Source organism: Corvus cornix, chromosome 12 (assembly GCF_000738735.6).
Source record: "Corvus cornix cornix isolate S_Up_H32 chromosome 12, ASM73873v5, whole genome shotgun sequence".
Taxonomy (NCBI): Eukaryota; Metazoa; Chordata; class Aves; order Passeriformes; family Corvidae; genus Corvus; species Corvus cornix.
The window spans coordinates 17,010,175-17,033,412 of NC_046342.1; the positions used below are offsets into that span (position 1 = coordinate 17,010,175).

The 23,238-nt window shown below is 48.4% G+C and overlaps 1 protein-coding gene across 3 annotated transcripts in view; it reads right to left on the minus strand.

The window, feature by feature from the left end:
* FOXP1 (forkhead box P1) overlaps nucleotides 1-9,416 on the minus strand; it is a 383,611-nt gene extending 374,195 nt beyond the window's left edge. The window contains exon 1 of one of the 3 annotated variants that reach the window (XM_039559317.1): nucleotides 9,343-9,416. The gene's annotated coding sequence lies outside the window, so the exon portion shown is untranslated. Of the gene's footprint in view, nucleotides 1-7,785; nucleotides 7,803-8,557; nucleotides 8,633-9,342 lie in introns of those variants that run through there. The other 2 variants (XM_039559316.1, XM_039559318.1) reach the window with 2 other exon arrangements.
* Nucleotides 9,417-23,238: the final 13,822 nt, after the last annotated feature.

Sequence of the window (23,238 nt, forward strand, 5' to 3'; positions counted from 1 at the left end):
AGGAAAAGGAGGATTTACAAGACTGATTTTAATGGAATTTTTCTTTCCAGCGCAAGTATAAAACGTGGGAACTGAGCTGGACGAGCTGCCTGACCAGCTAACAGAGATTCGTCATGAAGTTCAGGGAAGACAGAGTTCATGACTCACTGTGAGTGAGCTCACTAATATAACATAAAAACTATTATTAAAAATAAAAATGCAAGCACTGAAAGAACACTTCAAGAAGGTTTTAACTTCTTAATCCCAAACAGAATACCCTTGAAGTGAGGCTTGCAGCAGGCCCACCAGACAAAATCCATGCAAGAAAACCTTGTAATCAAAAATCTATTAGAACAGCACATTTTAGTTGCCAAAAAATCCCCCCTATTTCTGCTCCCTTGGTACACCCAGAAGTTTCTTAGGAAGAGGTGTCTCACTCACGCTCATCTCCCAGCTCTCCAGCAGAAGAAAAACGTATACTTCACATTCACTGTGCAACACTAGGAAGATGCTTTTTAAAACTGACATGGGTTCCTAAAGAAATATCAGTTAATTACTTAATCCTCCTTAATGGAATGATCAACATCCTTTCAGCAAACAAGGCTGTGATGATTTAACATTTTACTGCACTGGGAGAATTAACCCCACTCCTCTCCTGTCTGCTGCGACCACTCATTTCTTTAGAATCAGTTCCATTTTTCACTTCTGCAGAGCAGCCCCTGCACCCAGCCGCGAAAAACTCCAATAGACAAAAATCTGCCTCAGTGTTATTCCGCCAAGGCCTGACTTCCAGACTGACAGAAAGGCAGGTGGCCAGAGCACCCAGGAAATCAAGGTACAAGGCAGCACAGAGCAACAAGCCCCAGCATGAGCCTGGAACAACTTCATCAGCATCCTGGGAACACCACTTCAAAAGGAACCGGGGAGGGATGTTTGAATCCCAGCTCAGACAGCTCCTGAATCCCTGAGAACCACCGGCCGTCCTTCTGGCAAGAACAGAAGTCCTTTCAGGGCTCTACCGCTCGCTGCAACCAGACCCAGGCTCAGACAGAATTCTGCAGGCAAGTGTTGTGCAGGAAAGGGAATTCAGCATCGATTTTTGTGATCAGATGTTTAGTGGCTGCTCTGAACACTCCAGCAATCCCCCCTCACCATTTTATCTTCCTTTATCACAAGCTTTTTAATAGAGACATGACATTCTGCTTACTGCTGGGCTCTCTCTATTTATCTCTCTCTTAACAACACTTTGGCATCATCGGCTCCGCTATCTAAATCAGCAATAGTGCATGTCCGGTCACATAAAACCGGAGAGGGCTTCCCGAGATGCCTTGGGAAGTCTGACTACTCCGGTTTACTGATGTGTTAATATGCCCCATCCACTAATTAATGAACAAACAGCTTAGCCAGGGAGCTGGGGGAGGGACACCAACACGGAGACTGCGGAGAGCCCAAGGAAAGACACTTGACCCTAATTGTTAGCAACAAGATGACAAGACTGATCGGGAAGTACAGCTAAAACTCGGATCCAACATGAAAGGAAATGTCTGGCGAAGAGGGGAAAGCTAACGATGCCATTGGAGGCTGCAGCCAACCTGCCGCACTGTGCCACCTTCTGTTGGGCTGTCAGCGCTCAGTGCCCAGCACCTGGCCTGGGCTCCCCAGCACCACGCTCCCATCGCATCCCTCTCTCCATGCCCAAATCCTCATCCTCCTCCTGTAGCCCTGCAGCTTCAGGGTGTACACGACAGCCAAGAAAAACTAGGAGTTTGCTCCAAGCCATGATGGGGCGAGGAGAAAGCACAGCTCATGCTGCACCTTCCCAGCAAAACCACCTGCAGAATTCCAGCCAGTGGGTTTTAAGAAGGACCAAAGTTTGGCTGAAGTTTTACACAAACCCAGTTTTACCTGGGGCAAAACATTCCTCATCTTAATAACAGCCTGGACCACATAGCACAACAGAGATGCCTGCAGGTGCACCAGCAAGAGGGTGCGGCGCCCCAAGTGCACTTTGGGAAACACTTCCATACAGAGTTCAAACACTTGCAAAAAAAGGTTGTAAGCCCTTTCTACCTGAAAAATCAATTCAGCTGAGAATCACCGCAGTGCAGGAGATGCTGCAGCACCATGCTCTGGGACACAGACCCAGGAGAAAGCTGACTTAACAGACCGCACGTCCAGCGCAGACTCACCGCAAACACTGCGGAGCCCCGGTTTTCTGTGTGCATCTGAATTAAACTAACTTAGTGAGGAAACAGGTTCTCCTAATAAAAACACACCAGTGACAAGCATTGTACAGACAGCGCCATTAGCAGTAAACAATACACTGGAGAATCATCCGAATAAAACATTCTGGGCATTTATTTGTGTTGCTTTCCGAGACCATTGCAACTGAACGGGAAACTGGAAGGGAAAAAAGCCCACAATTAGTTTCAGAATAGCACTCCCAGAAACACTGTAGCCTATCAGATCTATGTAAATATTTTACGATATGGGTTCCATTTCAGTAGATCTGTCAAGATATTTACAGGGCTTGACAGTATTTCTGCCTTTAATTAAATTTTCACACACATACTTTAATGTAATTTAAATAGATTATTAGTTGTCAGAATATAGTATAAATTTTGTTTACGATTTAGTTACTTTAAGTACTCACATTGAGGAAACTCATTTAACCCCCTGACTGAGGAGCATTAAGTGTTGAGATGAGACTTCTAAAGAGCTTCTACTGCCCTTTGCACTCTTGCAATAATCTTAAATTACTACAACTTAATTGCAATTTCAAGGCACTAAAATGGAGATGTTTTAAAAACAGCACCAGGAGGGTCAATGAGAAGAGAAAAATTATTTAGTCCTCCTCAGGTACCAGATGCTTCTTGGGGAGAAACTGATTTTGCCCATGCACTTCTCTTTGCCCATTTTCCATAGAATCCTGTCTTCGTTTGCAGAATGACACGGAACAAAAAGTCATCAGGATTATTCTGGATACTTGCCACATGCAAACAGCCATTAGACATAAGCCTGCTCACTTGCATGCATGGAAGAGACCCGTGCCAGGAGAACAGAAAGACAAAACCCTAGAGCGCATTTGCAGAGAAGCTGCACGCAAACAGAGCCAGCAGCTTCTCTAACTTGGGAGCTCCAATGCTGGAGTAAGGAAAAAGAGCACGTGTTAAACCACTCCAGAAATCCCAACCAACAAATATCTGATCTCCTTAAAACACTACAACTGATTCCTCTACAGCACAAAATTTATCTTTTTAAAGTAAAAGACTACAAAGATCCCACAATTAAGTTTCTCCTCTAACGACTGCATGATTTATTCCACGCTATTTTTTCCCCCCCTCTCTCTACACTGGCATCACCTTGTTACCTGCAGGAGCTGCAATTCCCAGCACAGCGAGCTGCGGGAATTGAACGGCGCAGTGAGCAGGCTGCGAGCAGCGCTTCTGTCAGCGCAAAACCAACCACTTCTAGCAACCACAAGATCTTCTTCGTTTCTTCTTGCAACGAGACATTTCACAAGGATCTGGCCAACAGAAAAACAATCAGACTCACGATTTAAACACCGCTGTGCCTCAGCACGGCCGGGCGCTGACGCACATCCTCGGTGGCACGACGTTAAGGGCTCCCAGCCTGGCCATACCTTTTGAAGTACTGGAATAAAGTTTGCTTGCCAGGACCTCTAAGAACGGTCGCAAAGACGCTGCTGATCTCTAGTGCACAACGTCTCTAAATTCCACCTAGCAAATGCTTTCTGGCTTCTCCTGCACATCACATCTCTGCTGAAGCGCTCACCGGGTGTGAAAACACGCTACTATACGTGGAGGGAGGGGGAGAAAAAGTTTCAGTGATACGAATTAGTGGCACAGACCAAAAGCCAAAGGCAGCAACATCAGCTGAAGCCCCAGTTGATGCCAGCACGCTCTGGATCAGGCCCAGGGCAGCCAACTGCAGCCCGAGCTCACCCCTGGGGACACAGGGACCACGCCACACCCACGGGCCGTCCATTCAGAGCAGGGTGCCACTGCGTCCCCACACTGCTGACCATCCCCTGGGCTTCCCCTCCAGCTGCCAGCCCCTTCCCACCTGCTTCTTCAGCAGAGGCTCGCAGGGAAAAGCTCCGGGAAGCAACCTGACAGCAAGGCTCATCTGAGGAATAATTAAAGTGTGCTATTTAATTCAGCTTAAATACGGACAACAAACTAAACCCTTGTGCACCCCAGCCCTGCAGGGCCTGATCCCGCTCCCCCCGCAGTGGGAACCCCCGGGAAAGCTCCCTCCCAGGCGCCCTGTCCGTGCACACACAATGCTGGATGTGCTGCGAAGGGCAGAAGAGGCCTGAACAAATGCTGTGCCTCCAAGAGACACCCGGCTACCTGCAAAAACCTCACCGAGCCTTCTCCAGCCCTGGCTCAGCTGCGTGAAAATATTTCAGCTCAGCGCCTTGAAGTTGCAATTAAATTGTAGTAATTTAAGATTATCACAAGAGCAAAGGGCAGCAGCAGCTCTTCAGCAGACTCCTCTCACCACTTAATGCTCCTCAGTCTTGGGGTTAAATGAGCTTCTTTAGTATAAGTACCTTAAAGCAAGTGAATCGTAAACAAAATTTATACTATTTTCTGACAGCATATAATCTATTTAAATTTATTAAAGCTTCTCGGAGAAAATTTAAGATGACAGAAGTATCATTATGCCCCATAAATAACTGGAAAGCCTTGCAGAAATAACTGTATTTTACATACATATCCTACATATGTGTGTGCATATGTTATTTCATTTGATATACAAATACATGCTCAAGAGAAATTTCACATAAGGAATTGTATTATCCAGTTCAATCACTCAATATAAATGACCACAAGAGGTACCAATACTAAACACTAAGATACATTCCATAAAATTGCCTTTTTACTACCAGCATTTTTCCTAATTTTTACAGTGCTATGAAACAGGAGTAATTCAGGAGCTACAAATGTTTACAGTATATCACATCGAGGATGATAATGCAAATTTTAGCCCTTAAAAAAGGTGATCCACTCCATGAGAAACACATATTGCAGCGTATTCTGCACACTAATGTCCGATGCATAATTCGCTGCTCAACTTCCCTGCTCCTTCTCCTACCGGGGCAAAACCCAGCAGTGTCACAGTTACTGGTGGAACTGATTTAAGCAGAAAATGTTTATAGATGTTAAAAAAAATTACACATTACACAAAATGGCTTAATAGCATACATGTGCATGTTTAATGCACATACTTTTTATTGTCTAATTAAAGTATATACCATAAAAATCTACAAGCTTTAGAATAAGTTATGCAGGACAGTTATGAAACCTTACAGAAAGTATAAAGTACTTATTGTGTGATCTGCACAGCTAATTAAAAAAATGCATATGCAAAAAGATTTGGGATTTCTTAATTCTTCAGCAGATGTGCACTTGGTCTGCTTCCTGATTATTATACATTAGGGTAACAACCTCTTACTTGGATTTTTCTTTTTTTAATAGATATTTCCATTGCTTTAGAATACCCTAAAGAAATGAAAGCCACACATTTGTAAAGTTTGCAATCAAGTGTTTGAATACAAACATGAAACTGTCACACAACAAGACTAACCTCACTCTCCTGGTTCAGCTTGATTAGTACTTAAATCCTAACTGTTTACTGAAGAAAAATCAAGTGTCTATTAATAGTCTTTACTGGTATTTCCACAAAAAAACTACACAGTAACAGTCTCTCTGATACAGCCATGAAGACACATTACACAGTCTTGTAAAAATCCCGGCGTATCAAAACCAAGGTCCATCCTGACCGCTTGGCAACATGTTTGAAGGAAAGATATTACAAGTTTTCCAAACTCTAGGAATGCAGTTATCCAACATACAGTGCTTAACCACTACCAAACTCCTCTATTATACACCAACACAGAACTTACACACACAGAAAAAGAAACCCACGTTTCCTTACAATTCAGCGATCCAGAAATAAAAGTTGAATTCCACAGAACTTTTACATTTTTCTGCATTACACTGCTGTAATGCCGCCTTTTCTGTATCTCTAGAGAGTGTAAACAAAATCAAATCCTAAGTCCCTCTCAAAGTGTATAAATGCACTTCAAACCATCACCACTTTAAAAAAAAAAAAACAAACATCAAACCCAAAAACCAGCCCGTGCACAAAAAACTAACTTTGCAATCAAAATCATAAGCGACAGAAAGCCTTGTTTGAAATAGTCGTTATTTTTCTCAGAGTTATCCTTTGGTTTCACAACAAAGATCAGCATTTGTAATGGTCCATTTCTGCATAAGTGAACATATAGCCTTGCTGCCTGATCGAATAGTCCAGAGCTTTCAGTGAGGCAGCTCCTGACAACAGCCCAGCAGCAGCTTTGTTTGATCTCTCCTGCCTTCCTTAATCTGGGTTGTCAAGGTTCACTTGTTGGAGGCTGTTTACTTTACTTTTTCCAGAAAAAAAAAAAAAGTGATTTTTTTTTTTCCTGTCTCTCATACAATGACTAATCCAAAGACTTAGGGGGAAGAATGCTGCCAATGCAAGATGTTAAAGCTACAATACCTTTTTGCAATGAGATTTTAGCCGACACCTTTTGAATGGTAACTAGTGAAGAGCTTCCTCCCCCAGTGCCCTGGTCCATTCAATATGGATGGGAGATAGTTCAAATAAAATGTGCAGGGGAAAAGCTTCAGAGGAGAGAAGTTGAAACGAGTAGCCCCGATTTCCCTATCTTCCCCCAAATCTAGCTCTAGCTGCAGAGATGCACGGTACCTCCTTGCCCACACTCACTTCTCTGGGAACTTGAGTTATTTCAGGCTCTCTCAAACTTACAAAAAGTAAGAGCTTCTCAGCAGTAACAGAAACTGTAAAAATAATATTAAGCCGAGCAAAATCCCTGTTTTCCAAAATATTAAAGCAAGCCATGGATCAACAGCACAAGTAAAAAAGTTTCTTCGATGACATGCTTGCAACTTGGTCTAATTAAGCAGCTGTCACTAGTGACCTCAACATTTGGTCAAAACAGGTAAAATCCAAGTTTAGAAAAACTGTATAGAAAGGAAACGCAGTTTAGAGAACTGTTTTAATATTTAGAACCATCCAGCACCCTAGAAATCAGCAGACTGTATGGTGTAGACGACACGCTACGAGCAGTACACATCCATTACTCACTCCGAGAACAGTTGCTAAAAATGAAACCTTAAACTTCTGAGCACAGAAGTTGGGCTCCAGCTTCTCTACAGAAGCGGCTCTGAGAGCGCTCGCAGACGGCAGATACCTCGGGTAGGGACGGGAAGGCTGCGCGCTGCCGCCGCTACCAGCCTTGGGGGGAGCCGGGGGGGAAAGGACGGGAAAAGAAGAAAAACAAAAAAAGTAATCTCGCTCGGCTTGGTTCGCTCAAAGCAAAAACACGCAATTAAAATCATTACAGCGAAGTGGCAGCAGAAGACTCGCTAAAAGCGCGGCGCTCCGCAGCCCGCCCGGCGATGCTCTCCGCGCCGGGGCCGCCCGGTCATTAATAGTTGCCGGGCGGTGGGGAGGGGGCTGCGCTGCGCCCCGCGGAGCCCTGCCCGCGCAGCTGCCGGCGCCCCGCTCCCTGGGTTGGGTTGTTTTTGGTTTTGTTTTTTTTTTTTCCTCAGGAAAGAAAGAAAGCCAGAAACCGGCGGGGCGGGGGTGGGGAGGAGGGAGGCGCGGACGAGCCGCTCGGCCGCCTGCAGCGCGCACCCCTCCGCTGCCCGGGGATGCGGCCGCGCGGCGCTGCGCGGGCCGGCAGGTGCGCGGGGCGGCCCTACTTACCGGGCACCGGCGGCGGCTCCGCGGCGCGCAGCGAGCCACGGCTCCGTCCCGAGGCTCCGCACCGCGGGGCTGCGCGGGAGGGGGACGTGCGTACACACACGCGCGTAAAGGATGCGCAGTCCGCACCCGCGCAGCGAGAAGTTGCGCCGGGCTTAGCTGGGGAGGCACGGGTGTTTATTCAAACACTTCGTTTCAAAAAAAAAAAAAAAAAAAGAGAAAAGGGGGGGGGATGGGCGCAACGCGTCCCAGGGACCCGCGGTGGGGGCGGATGCGCGGCGTGGAGCTCCGCGCCTGCGGAAAGGGCTACGCGGGCGTAAAGCCGCAACAGGTGCCCGAGGAAGGGGGAACGAGCAGCCGGGCACGGAGCTGGGGGCAGAGGGGGGGCGCGGCCCCACCGCAACTTCTTGCCCCGAGTGCCGAAGTTGGGGCGTACGCGCCCCTTGGGCGGCGGCGCGGAGGGACCCGGCGGAAAACACGCGGAAAGCGCGAGCGGGGATGGGAGGGAGGCGGGACGCGCCGCATCCCACCACGGCGGGGGGTGCGCGCAGCGCGGGGCGGGGGGGAAGTTTCCAAAGTGGGCGGGGAGGGGGTGCGGGCGGCCCCACAGTCCGGGGAGAGGGCTCCGCATCCGCGCACCGCCGCCCCACATCCCCCCACCCCCCGGTACCGCCGCGGCGGTCGGGGAGGGGCGGCCGGGCACGTGGGGCCGGCGGGGGGAAAAGTGCAACAGCCCCGGAGGAGCGGGGAAAGTGTCGGGGGGCGCCGGACTCACCCGCAGGACTCGGCCCTGCCGCTGCCCAGCACGGCGCGGCCGCGACGCGGGCGGGCGGCGGCGCGGAGCGGCGCGGGGCTGCCTCCGTCCCGTCCCTCCCTCCCGTCCCTCCGGCACGCCGAGCCCGGGCGGCGCGGCGGCGTGCTCCGCCGCTCGGTAAATAACAATAGAGCCCTCCGCCCGGCGCCGCGCCCGCGGGCCCCGCACGCCGCCCCGCCGCGCCCCCGCCCCGCGCCGCCCCGCGCCCCCTCCCCGCCCCGCGCAACCCCGCGCGGGCGGGCCGGGGGCGGCCCGCGACACCCCCGCGGAGGGAGATGTTGTTATTTTTTGCTGTTGTCAGTCTCTGACGTCACATCCACCTGCTGGGTAAACAAGGCTCGGCGCAAGGGAAAAATAATAATAATGAAAAAAAATAATAGAAGCGGGGGATGAAGCGCGCAGGGGGTGAAGGGCGAGAGCCCCGCCGGCGCGGAGCTCCGCGGAGGACGGCCGGGGGGGGGCGGGGGGGGGGCCGGGCCGGGGGAGGCGGGGCGGCCCCGCGGGGAAGCGAAAGTGGCGGTGGAGCACGGGGCGCAGCGCTGCGCATCCCTGCGCACCCCTCCGCGCCCCGCAGGACAGCTCAGCGCGCGGGCCGGGGCCGCCCTGTCGGCGGGGGTGCAGCGCTGCGTACCCCTACCAACTTTTTCACAGCCGCGCGGGAGGTGGAGGGGTATCAGGCCAGCGGAGCTTGGGGGGCGCGGGGGACCCCGGAGTGCCTTCCGCGGATACCCGCGGAGCCGCCTTACCTGCGCGGAGCGGCGAGACGGGCGCTGCCCGCGTTCCCCCCCGCAGCGCTCGCCTCTGTGGGCGCAAACACCGCTTAGACACACTGCGCGGGTGCGCAGCGGCGCGCACCGGCCGCTGAGCGGGACTGACCGGCCCAAGGGCCGGGCTGAGTGCGAAGCCGCTCCGCGGGGGTGGGTCCGCATCTCGGTGGGTGCGCGGAGCGGCAGCGCTCCCGGTCGCGCCGTCGGGGCTCCCGCGGAGAGGGGTGGCAGCGCCCGCGGGGAGAGGGCGAGAGGGGGCAGAGTCGGGACCACCCGGCTGCCCCAGCCCTGCGGCTCCGGCACTCGAGCACTGCGAATTTTAGCAGCACCGACGGCCTTAGCGCGGAGCTGGAGCCTCCGGCGGTGCGCGGGTTCCCCTGACGGCGGCCGGAGCAGGGAAGGGGAGCGGGCCCCGCCGGGCAGCCCCTTGCCCTGCCCTGCCCGGGACCGCGGCCCGCTGCCGGCAGCACCGCGCCGCCGGAGGGGAACGGGGGTCGGTCGTCCCGCAGGGATGGAGCGCGTCCTGCCCGGCGCTGCGGGCGGGAGCCAGCGGGCGGCCGCGAAGTTACCGAGCGACCGACTTGTTCGGGGAAAAAACTCTTTCCTTGACCCGCCCGGCTTTCTTCCCTCCCTTTGTTTTTTGGGCAGTCGCGTGAGGCTGCCCTCAGGACGGACCGGGGGCCGGGGTTGATGGTTACACACACTGCCAGGAGCGATACTGCGGGGCGAACCGCGCCCGCGGGAGCCCCGCGCCGGGCCCAACCTCTCCCCTAGTATCGGTCCCGGTCCCCAGTCCCCGTCCCCCGCCCGGCTCCGGCAGCAGCGCCGGGCCCGCGGCGCCACCTCCCGGCGGAACGGGGGGAGCCGCTCCGGCAGCAATTAACACCTGGAATTACCCTAATAGCGAGGTACTTATGCCTAATTCATTATGTTTTAAATAATTAAGAGCGGAAAATCGCTGCAAATAAATATTTGCGGAGGTGATGCTCGCGCCGCCGCCGGAGCGGTGCGCTCGGGCCGGCGGGGAGCGCTCGGGGCCGCCGCCGGGCGCTGCGGGGCCGGGAACGGACGACAGCCGGGAGCGGAGCGTTCAGGATCCCGCTCTTCCACACCAGATACCGCAGGAGACACCGGCGTTTGTGTGACCGGCGGGACCACCAGCTTTAAAAGCAAACATAATTTTCAGCGTGTCTTGTTATATTTTTTAGTTCATCTGTTTCTTCAGAAGGAAGAAAAAAGAGCTAAACCTGTAAAAAGAGCATTTTTTAAACACTCACCCCCGTACTGCTAAAAAAAAAAATACTTGTTTTACATTTTGTTCTCGAATAAATGCTTATTGGCTACTTCTTCCTCTCCTGTTTTTAACTTCACACGTCCAAACCAGTATATCAACTCCGTAAAACATGATTAATTCCACAGCCAATACCAGCGGTGGGACTTCTCCCTCCCCCTCCGCCAATGTAGCTGCTAATTGTACTTGAATTGTTTACTGCTGTATTGTTTTATAAGTGCCTGGAGAAAGATGCTTGATATTCCCACCACCAGCAGAACCATCCCAAGAGCAAATGCTTGGCAGATTTTGGCAGGGATGTACACAGGCTACAACTACAGCTTGTTAGCTAAAAAAAAAAAAAAATTATGAAGGTGATGACGCCTCTGTAATTATAGGTGTTACTTGTTATAAAGTCAGAATGTTTTCCAAGCTACTGTAATGCCACTCCTCCAATGTCCCAGGAGCCAGGCCTTGGAGTATTTTCTGCTTTAGTCACTGGTTTATGAGGCTTTGCAGAGCACATCACCAGGCTGCATGGCGGGTTCCTGGCCCACTTGGCACTCCTGCATAGGTGCAAAGCCCATGTGGGTACTCAGCTGTTATTCCACCTTTTACATCAGACATGAAAAGATGAGATACACACTAAGTACTGCCCCAAAAAGTTGGTGGACATAAAGAGAAATGTACATTGGATTTACAGCCTGGTTTTATGATTCTCTGACTTTGTTCCAAATAAGCCCAAGCAGAAGCAGCCCTGTGAGTACCCTCATATTGCCGCTTGAGACAAAACCCCTTCTTGGCAAAATGGTGGTTGCTGCTTTCCACGTTTCCTTGTTTTGGGTGTAGTCAGGGCAAGTCAGATCAGTCTGGCAACAAATAACCTTCAAAAAGGTAGAAAATGCAGCTCTACCCATCCCATGGTACATGTGCAAGGTAAAATAACTGGACCTTTCTTTTGCTCAGAGAACTTCAAGGGCAGGAGGAGCCAACTTGCCTATGAAGGGGAATTCTAAAAGTTATGAACATCAGCCTACAAGCCGAACCCAATGCTCTTGGCAACACTTGCACCAGCTTTAGTGGAAGCAGGATCTGTTGTCCAATTGGGGAAGTCCCACAAAGAGATAATGTGACACAGCTAAAGTCTCAAGTTGGCTTGTCTGACAAAATGAAAACTGTACGTTCTCCCAAGTGAGAGCTATAACCAAACCCAGATTTTTTTTTAAATCAAATAATTGTTGTTGGGGGGGGGGGAGGGGCGCATTCCAGCATCTCAAATTCTGATGCCTCAGTTGCAAACACATTTGCATCCTTCATCTGCTTTTGCTATTATACTTCCCCAGTTTCCCTGGACACAGTAGAAGCCGTGTCCTGGCCTGCGCTGGGAGGACAAGCTAGAGCAGAACCGAGCTTCCGTGTGCCAGGAGGTGCCTGGCAGGACAGGACTGCCCTGGAGCCACCCTGAGGGCTGGTGCTGTGGCAGAGCAGGCAGCAAGCAGCACAGCCAGCTTAGTGCTGCTTGTGAGGGAAAGAAATGGCTGTGCTGCCCTGCAGCATCACGATCCAGGCAGAGCAGGCTGGAGCCTGGCTCCACACACAGGGCAGCGGGAGTCAGGCACAGAATAAATGACATTTTGCTCTGTTGTGAGTCCAGAGGAGCTCCACTGCAGTCAGAGTTGGTTTGGATTTGCATGGGCAGTGCAGAGACATGAGTTTTGGATTCACCCCAGACTCCTCTGGGTTCCTCAGTGGATGGGAAAGGCTCCCCACATCCGTACCCACACTAATCCTCTTTACTCCTGGAGGTGTCCTTCCAGCCGCCACTGTACCAGAAGCCACCCAGAGATAACTTTTCTATAGCACGTTTCCATTTGTCCTGAGCTGCCAGCCAATACATATTTCCTTTTCCTGTGGGGGCAATGAATAGCCATTGTATTTGTGTTGGACTATTAATCTGCCTGAATTTGGTCAAGATTCTTAAATGAATATTCATGGAAATTAATGTCATTTAATTCCTATTGCTTCCTGAATATAATTACGTGCCATACGTGAATTGGCAAACACCACAAGACATCCAATCTTGTTGAAAGTCTATGACCGATTTAACACCACGAGCTGGACACTCGTGCAGTACTGAAGATGCACAAAGCACTGCCAAGATGCAGCTCGGCTTCAGGAGAGGAAACCAATAAAAGAGGGAAGATGTACACTGTGGGAAGCAAACTCCACCTTGACAGATAGAAAATATGATTAAAAAGGTATTTTAATACAAGCTCTTCCCCAGGTATTTGTCTACATGTAGGGACTACATTAAACATTTATATTATTTTGAAAAAAGCTTTATTTCTCCCACTTTCTCACCCACAGAAAAACGTCTTTCAGGGCCTCCTATCCTGGCCTCTTTTGAGAGACAGCATCTCTTGGAAGACCTTCAGCACATCATACAAATAAGAAGTGCCCAAGTGCAATCCTCCTTCTCCCAGCAGCCTGCCTGCCAAAGTTCACGCTGTTCCCCGAATAATAAAGCATAATCAGCTCCGTATTAAAGCAAAACCCGTCCCCAGCATCAGTGCTACCAAGCCCTGTCGTAACATAACAAGGACTCTTCCCAAAATATTTGGGCTTGCCCTGTCACAGTGAGAGGCGTTCAAGTTCAGCGCTCTGTCAACAATGCCAGGTGTCTCCTGAACCTCCGGCACCCGAGCCAAGAGAGAGAGCTCAGAAGCACAGGAATAATCATTATTCACATTACTAAAATGTAACGGAATGTTTAAACAGATAACGTAACACAATCCCTCACAGCAGAAAAAAAAAAATACTGTTTATTATTTATCCCTGTCAGATGGAAAATGAACTCAATCTCCTGGAAAGCAAAAGCAAGGCTCCTTTTTTTTTCCTTCTTTCTGCAACTGACAGCCGCGAAAAAAATATTCTATTGTGGCAGCTGCGCCCCTTCAAAGGGGCTGATGTTCACTGTGGTTCTTGATAAAGCAACTGGCAAATTTTGGGGGTGAAAAAGAAGTGACTTGAAGCCGAACACATCTAAGAAAAAAAAGCCTTGTGAAATCAAAAATCCAAGAACAATTTCGTGTTGAGTCAATCCGAAGATTTCATTTCAATTTTGATTTTTTTGGGGGAATAAGAAAAAAGACACACACCCCCTTGCTTGAAAATAAAATTAAAGGACATTTTGAACACAAAGTAGTTTCAAAATGAAAAATCAAAGTGTTTCATGTCAGAAGTGTCAAAACTAACAGCTTCAGCATTTGTCAGAGCTTTTTTGAGTTTTTATAAATGACAAGTTTGGCATGTGTGCACAGACCGTTTTGGTGCTGCTGAATCTGCATTTTTGCATGCAAAAAAAATTGGTCGGTGAAATTTTCTGCGGAGAAGCCGTTTGCCTTTCCCTTTGTGTGGAGACCAGCAGCACTCTCCCTCATGGCTGCACTGTGCAGGAGCCTCACTGACACCTCCAGCTCCTCTTTGGCTTATTAATATTTTACCCTTCAGTTTGCAGGACTCCACAGGCCTGGTCTTTTCCAGAACCAGCTCCCTGCTAAGCGGGAGGAGGTACAAAGGTTAGAAGAGACCGACTGTGCATCTCCAGCTTGATGTGCTGCTGTGTGACAGGCGGCCATGGACCTATCCTAAGGTGACATTAGGTAATTTATTTGCCTGGTTCATTACTGCTAAGCTCCCTTTCATCAGCTCGCTGCCTTCCCAAAGTGAGGGTTTTCCAAAAATATTTTATCCCAAGAAGTTAGGAGAGGTTACAGTCAGGTTTACACCTTATGTGACAGGTGAGCAGGGGTGGAAAGTGGGGTATGTAGCACCTGAATTAAGACATTAGTTTTAAATCTTAAATTACATAAAAATCTTAAGTTACATAAATGCTATTGCTATAAAAATGTACCACCAAGCATTTACAATATTAGCAACTGAATATATTCTTACCAGGAAAGCAACAGCCACCCGGATTTTGCAGGTCTGCTTCCAGCCTAGCTGACTTTGCTGCAGGTTTGGGACAGTGCCTAGTCCCCTGGGAAGGCAGCAAATAAGATCTGCTGCAGATAGCAGACACCTACCTGCCTTTTGCTACCCAATTTCTGTAACACTTTCTGCATCTCTCTGATGACAGCAATGCTTCTTGCTGTATCTTGACAACTTCTAATTAACCCAATCGCAGCATCTCTGAAGCTTTCAGAGAAAACCAACGTACTTCTCTAGAGCAGGAGACCAAATCCAAAACACCATCTCCTCCTCTGACCTCCAGTACTCCATAGAGGCTACAAACCCCAGGTCATGCGTAGTCTGACTCCGCTGAAGGCCAGACAAGCTCTTTCCCTGCCTTCCTGGAAGGCAGCATTGGAAGCCAGAAGAGATGGAAACAGATTTCTAACATCTTGTTGGCATTTCTGGGTCTGCTTAAACTCCTGCTGCAGGAGCACATGCAGAAATCTCCACGAGGATATGCCACACTTTCAGCTTCCAGCGGGACAAGCAGTCTCATCTCAGGGAATTGGTCTCCTCACTCCCTGCCCTGCTCTCCCCACAAGTTCAGCATTGCCTGCGAAGGAGATGCAGTAATTGCAGCTTTCCCTGTGAAGGGTTTTCTGTTGATGCTGTCTCCAACGTGTTCTGTGCTGAAGTATTATTTCATTTTAACTTTTTCCACTATTATGACTATTTTTTAATCCAAAAGTCCAACATCAACAAAGATTAAAGCTTTTAGGCCAGTTACATATCTATGAAAACAACCCTCTCCTGTGTCTTGGGAGATAAACACTACCAGATGCTCTAGTAAACACCAGAAAGGGGAGAGAGGGGGAAAAAAAGAAAATGGCCAGGAGAAAGAAAGGGCTGAAAGTAAGTTGGAAATAGCAGAACAGGAAACCAAAAAAGTAAATTCCTACTGTTTCTGGCTCTGTGGCAGTGAAGAGGTTAAACCCCAGTACACTGCCATCTCTAGACAGAACTGGTTGTTATTGCATTGATAAAACCCCGGGTTGTGTTTTCCGTGTCCATTTTGACCCGTATCTGACGTTAGCATTGCAAATGATGTCTGTTACCATTCAACTACTCCAAGTGAGCAGACAGAAACAAGACAGAGAGCTTAGCAAAGATGATACTAATGGAAGGGGTGGGGAAAAGGCTGATTTACATGTAATTAATTATTATTTATGTAAAAACCATATCGTTGTGGTGGTTCTTGACATCATTTAAAGCCTCTTTTCAAAAGAGGAGTCTCCCCTGTTAGTATACGAATCTTTTCTGTGCTGCCGATATGAACTGTGGCAACTGATGGCAGCCACACTGGCCCATCACCACCACTTGCAGGTTCACATCAACTGCCCAAAGGAGAGAAGGACTAGAATCCTGCCTCCTTCTGAACAGGTGACTTTGCATTACCAGGGCCATGAGACGCTAGCAAATTGTTTGGTGGGAAATCATCTGACCCGAGGCCAACACCATGAAGAAGATGACAGAGTTATGCATTGCCATTGTGAAGAAGTTTCAGATTAAATAAATGTATTTTCTTCTGAACTTGTAAAATGATTAACTTATTTATTTGATTTCAGTATCTAATCAGAAAATAATTACCTAACCCAGCCCCAAGGTATCTTGGCAATGTTGTTCAAGACACACTCCAGCACAGACAAAAGCTCCCGCGGGAAGACATCAATCATCTTCCCGTACAAATGAAACTGGTCCACGAAAATGAAGGGCATGGCTCCACCCCAGCTCTTTCAAAATTCAGCTGTGTCAGCCAGAGCTCCAGTCCAGCTCCCAGACACATCCCTGCCCACTGGTTTGCACAGGAGCTAGGTCAAACCTCAAGTGCATGGATTACATATGGCAGCATGACCCAATTTATTCAGGCTCTGCTGGATGAAATCTATACAGTGGGAAGTTTATTGACAGTGTCTCACTGGTTCTCTCTAATTTGCCAAAGAGGCTGCTGGGCAGGAAACTCTGTTAACCTCAATCATGGCAGGGACAGATTAAAGGGAGCTGGACTCAAAAACAGGCAGGTCTCGAGCCACCTTCTTAATAAAGAAAAAAACCCCACAGCACTAATTGGAGCAATTGGATGGGGTGGGAACTTTGGCTGGAGCCTAGGGGCGGAGGCTGGCCCGGATGGGACGGACAGTGCTCATTGGAGGGAGGGATGTCACCTGCACTCATGGTCCCACTCACCCGTTGCACTCTCTGCACAGCCCACGCGTCCCGGCACACCTCCCCACCCTCCCTCTCCCCACACCCACCTCCAGAGCACTTCTGCACACAGCACTGCCTCTGCCCATGCTGTCAGCTCACAGGGGACACACAGTGACACTGGTGGCTGCTGAGACCTCAGCCCTGTGCTGCCCAGCTTCATGAGGACACACAGGGCAGTCCAGGCTTGCCTGCCACAGGCAAGGTGTAGCAAACCAGAAGCACTGCAGGCAGAAACCTGCCTGCAAGGTTCCCACCTACCCTGCTTTTAGACAACAGGACAACATGTCATGTTCTCCCATTGTCACCTCCTTGTCAACTGCTGTGAGCACCAAAGCATAGCTAATCCCACCCGAGAAAGGGTTGAAATCTCCCCTTAAACATATATTTTGATTCCAAGTGAATAATTTCCAAACAGCACAAAGCAGCATTTACTTCAACCTTTGCACATCCCAGCTGTGGTAGGATTTTCATCCTGGGTGAAATGGCTTGTCCAGCCTAGCCCAGCTTGTGAATGAGCTTGGATACCAGGCAGGGACCTGATATCCCAGTTGGAAGCAAGAAAAAAAACCTGCCCTAACAGAGAACTATCCTCTCCATTGCATTATTTGTTTTGTCAAAAGCAGCAAAAGCTACTGTCATCAGCTTGAGACCGAGCAAACTCAGCTCATGCAGAGCATGCTTGGCATGAGGAAATGTTTTTGTTTCCTGAAGCAGACTCTGAGAAGGTCAGCTTGTCTTGCCTGGCACTCCATTTCAGGCTTTAACTGTTTTTCATTTTGTTTTTGCAATATTTTTTTGCTTATTTCATCATAAAAACATTCTTTTTTTTGTTTGGCTTGCTTTATATTTAAGTGTGGTTGTTTTTTTTTTTAAAGTCATCTTTACCAGAGGAACAAGTAGGCCAATATCTGTGTATTCCAACCTTCAAACTCGTAAAACAGAATGAGGTTAGTGCAGGGACTGTTTTTCCTAGTGAAACTAGCGCAATCATAGGGCAGAAATGTTTTCTGAGCCACTGAAAACTCTTTATCTGGTCAGTCTAGATACCAGATGTTTTCCTACAAATTCTTAGCTCTTTTTGGTTCGCAACTGCTCTCTGCCATCCTTGCACATCAAACACCCGCAGAGTCAAGGCAGTTTTGAATCTCAGAAAAAATTCAGGCTTTCAGCAGGGTTATTTTTTTCGCTGTGGGTTTTTTTCAGAGAGAAGATACTGTTTTAATGGGAAACCTCACACCCAAGAACCTTCTGGCTGTTTGTTCCTAGCCAGGATAATTCTCTGGCCAACACATTACAGCTTCCACCCTGATGCTGTCAGAGGCACATTTCCTTCAACCCTCTGACTTGGTTAATCACATCAAGTAATTTGTTTATGAAGTTCAATTCTACAAAGCCCAACTTGGGAGCAGGTATTCATCCTCCCAGATACAAGCACTTCTGCTATAATTTCTTTTAAAGTCAGAGCTGATCTTTATCTACAAAAGGCCGGAGCAATAAGTATTTGGTGTGTTTAGAAAACACGTCTCTTTCACCACACCTGCAGCCCGGCTGCCAACTTTCAGCCATGTGGACTCTCCACAGCACTGGGAGACTCTGGTGCAATAAACAAAGTAGTTTTCTGTGGATTCCCATGTTCCAGGTACCTCTCCCAAATGCTTCATGTACTTATGCCCTAAAGGTCTTCACACAGGTCTTGTTTCCACAGCATTTCCAAGGGCTTGGTGGGAGTGGGAGGTGATAGTAGTTGGGTTTTCTTCCACTTCTCCACTCCTCTAGATCATCCTATTAACGACTTTACAAGAGATAAAGAAAAGCCTTCACTGTTGAACAAGAATAGAAACCATTTCAGGAGTTACTCCTAAGATTTTTTCCCCACCCGCAATGTAAAAGACAAATGAAATCCCATCTTTTTCAGGCTTCTGCTGTAAAATTGTTACAGCACCCAAACCTGCAGCAGTCTCCCACAGGCTGCTTCTACCTGATGCAAGGTAATGTCCCATAAGCCTCTCCCTTGGCATCACTGGTGTTCATGTGGGTCATAGCAATGCCAGTGCCACTGAACAAACAAACTTCAAAGTCAAAAAGGAATGCCAGAGCCAGGGAGACACGCCTGGGGGCGAGAGAACTGGGATATTAAACTCACAGCGTCACTCCAGTGCCAACAACCTGGTACTCTTTGTTCCTTTCATTTCTGCAGTTTCTTGGAATGGTTTCCTAAGCCACCAGTTCATTTTGGAGATGAAAGGAACAGGCAAGGGTTAAATCAGAGCTGCCATCCCCCACCCCAGTCTATTCACTGCAGAAGGAAATCTGTCTCTCTCCCACCCCTCAGCATCCTGTCTCTGCTGCCTTGGAAAACACACAAATCCCTCACGGCTTCCTGAGGGGCAGAGACCTCAGCCTGCTCCCAGCCTTCCCCCGCCCTGGTGCACCCTGCAGCATCCTGGTTTCCCAGTGGCAGAGCGCCCTTCCCGGGGGCTCCAGCCACAGCAGCTTCTTCCCTCACACCTGGCCTGGCCAGAGGAGCTGCTCTAGCAGCAACATCTCTGTCTCCTGGGTTTTATCCCAGCAGCTGCTTAAACTTGGCCTTGGGTACAGCAGGTAACCTGCAGCTACCACAGCTTTTCTTTCACCAGGGGCTGAATAATTCCTAAGTGGCTTATTCTCCCTCTTGTCCCCCTTTACCAGGTATACTCCACTGGCTCATTTTCCATTTTTTCTCTATAGTTGATGGGGACAGCCAAAAGAAACTTCAAACTGCTCCCTCAAGGCCATCTTATCCTCATGCAGTGTGTTCCTCACTGGGTGCCCAAGCGTTTTCCCAAGATCTTTTCCAACCTTGTTGATTCTGTGATTCTGTAATTAAATATTTTTTGTGGTTCTGTGTCTCTAAGGAGCCAAGCCATGCTCATAGCAATCTGAGGGTTGGGAACGCACAGGCAAGTTCCAGTGTTAAACCAAGCCTCACAAAGCCCCTCAGCGGTCACAAAGGGGTCACTGCTTTCCCGACACGGCCCTTGGCTGCTGCTGAGCACATTTGCTTCTGCTGAGTGGAAAGGCCGGCTCCAGAGCCGAAGTCCTCACCAACAGGCTCAGAAAATGGACCAGTTCGGTTTCCCCTTCAGATACAGCGGATGGGTGCCAGGAGGAGGAGGAGAAGCCAGCCCTGAGCACCTGAGGAGGCTCAGCGTCACTTGGAGCACCCAATGGTATTGCACCCACTACAGCCACACAGCACAGCACAGCTGGGAGGTGCTCCAAACCCGCACAGCAGCATCACCTTGGAGCTGTGTCCATGCCAATAAGTGCAGTTTGAAGCATGGAATGGCCCTGCTGCCTTCAGTCCATGAGCTGGAGCAGGTTGGTGTGAGCTCTAGGGCTTCTGAAGCACATGCTGGATGTTACAGAGACATGCCCTGAGAGTGCTTCCGAAGGGCAGGTACTGCACACTCTGCATCCTCATGGGGAATCTGTGCAATCTAACTAGGGCACTGTGAATTCACACCCTGGCTCTCTGTGCTGGAACTTGTCTGTGGAGACAAGCCCCACATGGCTTCTTCTGACACTCCTGGTCATGGGGAAGCAGCACGGAGAACTACAGCATTGCCAAATCTAAACATTGAAAATCATGAGTCATAGTTTCCAAAAATTATCCCAGTGGTATTTAAAAAAAAAAAAAAAATTAATGAATTCCATTTTTCATCTCTCAGATGACACCCAGAAGTTTCTCCACAGTTCTCAGTGCTAAAAACTCAAGGGAAAACAAACACATGACAGAAAACAGGAGTAGAGATTTTCATGCATTCTCATGATTCCAGAAGCTGGAGTTTTAAAGAAAAAGAAATAAACAACAAAAGGCTTATGATATAAAGATTATAATTTGGCTAGCAGCAGAAGTAAAACCTCATGGTTTATGTGACAAACCTCAACTGAAAAACTCAGCTCAAAAACTTGGAAAAAGAAGGTGAAACATTCCAGCATCATTTTGGCTGCCAAAATAACAGAAACAATTGTGCAAAATTTCAACGCAAGGAAAAAAAAAATCATTGAGATTTGTTCCACTTTCATGAACTCAGAGACAAACAGATGTTGACAAAAAGATGTTGCAAATAGTTCTTGCTGTTGCTCAGCTGAGCCTGAGTTGCTGCAATGCAAGTGCATCTCTCATTCATTAAGTCATCGCTCTTGCTCACACAGGGCAGCCAGTGCAGAGTCTCTGCACCCTCTGTGTTCCTTTGCAACTTTTACCAGCACAATGGGGTTAACTTCAGCCTCTCGTACCATGTTAACAGTCAGAATTAATTATTCTCATTTCTCCTGCAAGAACATACCTGTGCTGCCCTAAGAGAAAGGGGCACAGACCCTGTTTCAGACATATGAAAAATCCCTGTTCCTTGGTAACATCTACGCTTTTTAATATGATTCTACAACTTGGACTACAAGTACCAAAGGGCCCAGCTGGCTCCTGTGTGCTACTCTCCGTCCTCCTTCAGCAGTGAAGCAACCCTTAATTGTATTTACTCTGGATTAGACCTGGAGGACCCAACCTAAATCATACCAAGATCCAAGAGGTGCTCTCCTGGAAAAAGCCTTCCGAAATGGATCCCATGTCCAAATTGAAGATGACGCCATCACTGGTTTCATTTCAAGGCAATCCAGATGTTCAGTAAAGTGATTAGGAAGTGGCGTGTATTAAATATAAGATACTCTGCGTTGAATTAATGCATTTATTTGCTCTGAATGGTTTTCCAGTTCAGGGCAGCACTTTGCCTGTCACAAGTAAAGTGCTTTGACAGAACACATGGACATTTCTGCTGCTTAAACGGAGCCAGCAAACAGAATGGGCTGCAACTCCCAAGTCTCAGAAGAGTCCAAAGAAGTACTGTCTCTCTGATATTTTTATTTCCTGGCCCACTAAATGCATGAGTTCAGGTCCCATTTGTCAGCATCCTTTATAGGAACAGCCATTTGAAAGGAAGAAAATAAACATAACAACATTATGGTGAGGTCATTGTGTTTTCAGCCTATTACTGGCTAGCAGGTGTGCAGAGTATCACTCAAATCTGCTAATGTGTCCCTTTGCTTTGAAGAATGAAAGCCAAGAACTTGTCTTGTCTCTCTGTGGTGCAGCACCTCTGCCCAGACAGACTTGGTTGCTCCATGGTTGCTCCAGCGTTGTCCCCAAGTCGGGTGTCCATGCTTGTGGCACAGGGCTCTGGTACATGACGTGGCCTTGGCTGTGTAACTGGGACAAGGTCAGCAAAACCTGCCCAGGACTAGCAAGAGCTGCTAAAGCCTTGCCTCAAACTACTCTAGAGTGTAAGTGCCTCCTACCTCTCCCTAGGGACCTACTGGGGGTTTTCATTCCCTTCAAAGAGGAAGAGTGAGGGTGAAGAACATAACATGGGGGGATCCTCTGCTTTACTTCCATATTTACCAATTCAAGAGAATCAGTAGGCCCCTTCTTCCTCCTTATCTGAGAAGCATTCAGTGGATGTGTTGACTATTACTGCATCTGCCACAGTTTTCTAGGGAGAATTACAAAAACAGAGTTCTCAGGCAATCACAAAAACACTAAATGCGGAGGCATCACATCCTCTGCTAATGGAAAGCACTATGGACACTAACAGAAAACATCCATGGACACAGGCAGGATCTCCAAGGTCAGGGTCCCTTCTGACTTCAGGCCTATGTCTCTTTTTCTCACTTGAATTTCTCCTTGTGAACAGGGGAGGACTCACAGGCACATGGGGGAAAAAAAATCCAGATAAGAGAATGCAGCTGGGTTGTAATTTGTAGTTTCACAGTCCTTTGTGGATAAGCCTCAACACAATACATCCATTTGCCTGCAAATTCCGAATTGTGTTAAACCCACAGTAGTTCTAATGTAACAATATCTTCATGCTGAGAAACTTGAAGACTGCTGAGAAATACAGCACTTAAGCAGAACAAAAAGCAAATTCCCAGCAGCACCTTCCACCCCCATGTTTTTATTGAGTTTTAGTAGAAAAGAATTCAAAAATACACAGGGCCTTCAGACCAGACTAGGCATTGTCTGCATTAATTTGGGGTTTACATTACTTTCAGCTGATACTCAGATGAAAAATTAACCCAGCATTCCTCCATGGTTTGGGATTTCCTGAACGAGTTTTGAGCAGAGACATATCTCTGCTCCCTAGACCTGGTGTTCCCAATGATTTCCACTAACACAGGCACACGGGAAAAGGAGGAACAGCTCTGTGTATGTACGTTTGTTTGCAAGCCAGTGTCCCAGATGAAAAGGGAACGTGCAGAATAATATCAGCTCTGATCCAAGAGCTCTGGAAGGGGTCATGGTAATGTGACTTTTCACCAGCTTTAGTGACAGAATAATCTGCCCACTAAGA